This window comes from Molothrus ater, chromosome 9 (assembly GCF_012460135.2).
Source record: "Molothrus ater isolate BHLD 08-10-18 breed brown headed cowbird chromosome 9, BPBGC_Mater_1.1, whole genome shotgun sequence".
NCBI lineage: Eukaryota > Metazoa > Chordata > Aves > Passeriformes > Icteridae > Molothrus > Molothrus ater.
This window is the reverse complement of record NC_050486.2, coordinates 28,876,662-28,882,241: the sequence shown is the minus strand read 5'-3', so window position 1 is coordinate 28,882,241 and position 5,580 is coordinate 28,876,662.

Here is a 5,580-nt window from a genome sequence, read left to right as displayed (position 1 = left end):
GCGGCGCGCGAACTACAACTCCCGGCGGGCGCCGCGGCGGGGCGAGGCGCGGCGAGCGGCAGGGCGCGCGCAAGGCACGCTGGGAAGTGTAGTCCGGAGGGAGAGCGGCTGGGAGGCGGGAGGGAGGAAGAGAACGGAGGAAGAGGAGGGAAGGAGGGAGGAAGAGGATGGAGGGAGGCGGCAGGGTCGGGCCGCGGCTGGAAGCGAAATCCCAACCCCTTCACGGGGTCTGCGGCTGTCCTTTAACAGCGCTTCTCTCTTTGCTCGGGTTTTTTTAGGAGGGGCCTGGTTTTGTTTGATTTTTTTTTTGTGGTTTTCTTTGGGTGTGTTTTTTAAATGTTTTTGTGCGTGTGTGGTTTCCTTTTTTTGGTTTAGGTGGTTTTGGTTTTTTTTTTTGTTTTTGTGGGCTTTTTGTTGGTTTTGTTTTGCTTTTGTTTTTTAATTCCGTGTCTTTTGATTTCTCCACAGCAAAATGCTATTCATGTCTCCAAACTCCCTGAAGGATTTCAGTTTCCAGGCTAAATACCCAGCTGAGTGTGCTCTCTTTTATTTCCTCTCTAAAAGTCCCACCAAAACCACTGCATCTCCTCTGTCTCTCCTGAGGGTTTTTTTAGGTTTTTTTAAAAGTGTTTTGTAAAGTAGGTTCTTCATTAATCTGTTTGTCTTAAGCTGCTTAAAAATACTCATTGGCTGTATCGGGAGCCAAGCTTAAAAAAAAAAAAAGTGCAGGATTTGTGGAGGATTGAGTTGAATTTCTCAGCTGTCTGGAACTGGCATTAGTGCTCAACATCCTAAGATCCTAATATTCCTGCTTTCCCTGGTACTCACCAGCCCAATTTTGGGTTCATGAAGCAAAGTCATGTGGGGCTTTTTTTTTCCATTTTGTGATTTTACTGCCTTCTGCTGGTCAGAGATGATCAGGCTGAGCTTAATTTTTTATAAACAGCACATGATCTAAAATTTAGCTGCAGTGCAAATGCCCACAATAGATGCTTTGTGTATTTCGTGGTGTTTTGGTTTTTTTTCCCCCTGCAGCCTCATGGATATATTTCACATAGGAGGGTTGATCAGTAAAGAGGATTGTAGGTTTTAATGTGCAGACTACATCTTGTTCCAGAAGTCTGCTGTTGGCCTGAGGTGGGGATGTAGCAGATCACCTTTCTAATCCTTCCCTGCCTTTCAGCTCCCTGCTTGCCCTTTGCTCCCAAGATCAAGAAAAAAATATTTAAAAATAAAACCCTGCTGCTGTTTGCATAAACTCATAAAACCGTGACAGTGCAGAAAGAAAGAGGCCTGCTGCCCCCAGAATTTCATTATCTGTTCTAGGAATTATAGTTGTTTAAAGTTTTATCTTTGCTTTTATTCCCTGAGACAGAGATGGATGTTCTTGTCTGTCTGTGTAGGGGCTGCAAGGTGGAGAGCTGAGGAGCTGACAGGGCTTGGATCTGCCTAAATGTGCAAGGAATTATCCAGCTGATCAAAGGAAATGGTTCTTCCCCTTCCTGCACCTTCCTGCTCTCAAATTTAATAACCATGCCCTGAATTGATGGGCCACACCTGGATATACCCTGTACATCCCCTGGGCACGCAGGTTATGAGAGGGAAGGTATTTATTTTCTGCTGTTTTTTCCTCACAAAACAAAGCTGTGATTGCCAAAGAATCACTCAGGCAACCATAAATAATTGTCTGTAAAAGAGAGAGTTTTCTTCACATCCACCAATTCCTGTTTCTGTATGAAAGGTTTGCAGAGGGAGTGGGAGGGAACCAAGTTCAACAAACTTACAACAAATATCACATTTTAATGGCATAAAACCATCTCTGAGCTCCATTTGAACGCCATAAGGAGATTTTGAAAATCTCTGTTCCTAGAAAATATAATTTGTCTCTTCTTTACTTTTTAATAGGTAAACAAGGTGGGTAACACCAAGTGGCAATGGCAAGATTAAACATTAGAGGAGATACACAACATTTATCCTCCAAACACTGCAGAATGGTGAGAGAACACTGGGCAGTGGGGAATGGAGCTTCTGCTCCTGTTCCTGCCACTCTTCCATCATCAGTAATCTGCAGTATATTTAGAAAAGCTCATTAAACATTTGGCCAATTGTGCTTTCCCAAACATTGCTGCCTGAAGAGAGCAGACCTTGGGTCAAGTGGCTGGAGAGAAGGGAATTTTCCTCATTTATTTTTAGCTTCATTCCTAGGGAAGTAAGGTCTGTTTCCCTCTGGAAAGTTTTGAAACTGCTCTGAATTCAAGTTTGCAGAGCCTCAGAGATGTTAAATAACTCCAGTTTTTGTGGGAGTAACTGCTCAGATAAAAAGAGACTCTGGAACAGGAAAAGGGGAAAACATGGGAATTCACACTGTGTGAGTTTGTGCATCCTTTCAAGCACAGTGAGGGTGAAAGGGGCAGCAGGAGCTGGGTTGCTCTGATGTGGTTCCCCCCAAAATTAGCCAGCAAACTTCTGCTGGGACCACTCAGTCCCCCCAAATGCAGATTTCCTTTCTCTGTCCCAGGAGTAGGGTGAGGAGGAAGAGGCTTCATCAGGATACTGGGAAGAGTCTGTGCCCAGGCTACCCTTAATGTAAGATCCTAATTATGCAAGAGGAAATAAATTACATTAATGCCTTTTATAGGGTGCTGAACTGGGAAAGGTTGAGAGCTGTGCTCGAGGTGGAAACATGAACTACAAAAATGATAAACATGAACAGGAATTAATGGAAGCTCAGTTGGGAGACTTTGAGTCCTTCTCTGGGAAGATTTAATTTCTTGAACCCAGCTTTTGAAGTGAAGAAATCCTAAAATGAATGTGCCAGGAGACAGTAAAGCAGAAGTGAAGCTGCCATCAAAGACCACCATGTGAAGAAGGCTCTGGAAAGGCTGGTACAGTTCTGTAAAAGGAAATAACAGGGATGTCAGGGATGTGGTGAAGGCTGCAGGAATCTGGAGAGTCCTCCCTCCTTAAATTTCCTGGTTTCTCCAGGAAAATTTGTGTACTGGGCAGCCTGAGAAGAGCAGCACATTCTCTCTTGCCAGAGCTGTCCAGAGGAGATGATGCTTGTGACACACGTGTAACTCTTTAGGTTGAAACGTTTGCCAGGAGAGGCCGAGGTTTGGCCCTTCCCGGTGCTGCCAGGAGGTGGCTCCCTGCATTTGCGGTCCCTATTTACGCCTTTGTTTAGGGAATTACTCCGGACGCCTTTTCCCTGGAAAATGTTTCCCCTGCCTTTGCCCTGAGGAAGTTTACGTCAGAAGAACAAGAAAGCCCTGGGCTCAGGAAATAATCTGCTAACAGGCAAGGCAAGGATCACTTCACTTCTGTCCAAATGTTTTCTGGCTGGGATCCAAAGGGATTTTTCTTGTGCAGGACCTAATCTTGTAAGATGACTTCTATCAGGCTCAAGGAGTTACATCTGTGTTGGTAGGGTGCACTTACCAAATTTGATTATAGCCCAGTAAAAGTCATCCTCAATTATAAAAAAACCACTTTAGTCACATGTTTTAAAGGATACAGGTAGTTAGGGTTAGGGTTAGGTAGTTCATGGACAGGTATCCTGGTGAATTGATTAAAATGCTGCTTCATTGTTCCCCTGTCAGTGTGAGAGTGGATCTGAGTCCTGTGTCCAGGCCACGGACTCCTTCTTGGAGTTTCCCATCCCCAGCCAGGGATGTTTCCCAAAGGCTGATGTGTTCTTCTGTTGGAATCCAGTGTGGAACAAGCCAGGTTCCTGCTTTGTTTCCTGAAACATGGTAAAGAATTTCAGTGTGTTAAAGAAGAGTAACTATTCAGTATCCTCATAATGCTGGTAAAGTTCCAGGTTTTACATTGGTTACTATGTAGCCTCTATTCAAGCATTCATTAAAATTAACTTGGGCTGTCTGGAGGTATTAATTGCATGTACACAGCCCCTCCACTCTTGATTTGTCTTCACTCTCACTCTGAGATACCAGCCACCCTTGAGGACAATACATGGGCACAAGAAACTCTGCAAAATAAACAGTGTAACACTCCCAGTACATCGTGAATCACACACAATTTCCCCCAGTTTTAAAAGAAAATGGTTCCATTTGCAGGAAAACTTGCCACACAACTGTTGTTTCTGAATCAGAGGGATCTGCTAGTTCCTAAAGAAGTATCTTTTGTGCAGACTGTAATTCCATGTAACAGGTTTCTCTGGTGGTCACATTCTCCTCTTGGCTAAGCTTGTTTGTTTTTTCAGGCCAAGAATTTCCTTCAGTTTATTCACTTCTAGGATGACAAAACAAGAGGCAGAAGGATTGTGACTGTGCCTGTAAGAGGCAACCCTCACCTTAGTACCCAAAATAACACCCTGACACCACCACATCAATCCCCCCATGTTCTTACCGTGAATTTTTTATTTGGCATTATTGGATTTATAATGGCCAAAGACTGCAAATTGTTTTCTCTCTTATTTCTTCACTTTTTCCTTGATATCTTTTGGTTAATGCTACATGCACCTCAAAATTGAGGGTCAATTTGCAGAAGCTCTTGGGGTTTTTTGCAAGGTCACGTACATTTCTACCAATGTTAGTGATCTCTTACTATTTGAACCCACAGACTTTGTAGACTTTTGCTGGTTGCTATCTGACAAGTAATGAGGAATCTTTTTCTGAAATTCACTGGGTATTGACTATTAATTGAGGGATTCTGCTCATATTTAACCCAACTATATGGAGAAAACCTATTTCTTTGCAAAGTAATGCCCTCCTGATGTGAAAGCAATAATATAATAATATTGCATACATATATATAATTTATATATATATAATAGATATTTATATAGAATAGAATATATATTATTGGTTAATTTAATATAACATATATAATATGTAATATAATATAATATAGATATTATATATCGTATTTATATATATAATATGTCTCTATTTGATAGAGGTCCATTTTATATCCAGGTGGGATGGCTGGAGCTCCTCTGGCCCAGCTCTCAGCTACAAAAAAAGTCAAGGAAAAGCAAAGGAGCCATCAAAACTCAGCAAGTACTGCCCAGAACCTCACCAAGGTCCTTTCTCTGTGGTAGTGACTGGCAGGAGGGCAAAATGAAACCTAAAATCCCAAAGGTCTCCAGTGGACCTTGGATACTCTGTGCCCTGTGTGTCAGGGCTGCCGGGGCTGGGCTGCTCTTTGCACCCTCTGGCAGCAGGAAGAGTTTTCCTCTCAGAACTGCAGATTCCCAGTTTTGGTCTCAGAGTTTGGGTTAGGCAGGGGTATTTTGGCCTCCTCCATTCCAGACTGGTGCCATTTTGGGCATAAAAAAGGAAGAGGAAGCATTGCTGGTGGTCTCTGATGCTTTGGTCTGTTCTTGTGAGCACACACACTCAGATTTGGGAACTTGGTCTTAGAATTCCAGACTACTTTGGGTTGGAAGGGACCTGAAAGCTCATCCAGTTCCATCCCCCTCCCCACTATCCCAGGGTGCTCCAAGCCCCTCCTGGCCTTGGACACTTCCAGAGATGGGGCAGCCACACTTTGTGTGGCTATAAGGAGGTAAATCTCTTATCCCCATGCACAGTGTGAGGCCCTTCTCTGGTGTGCAAT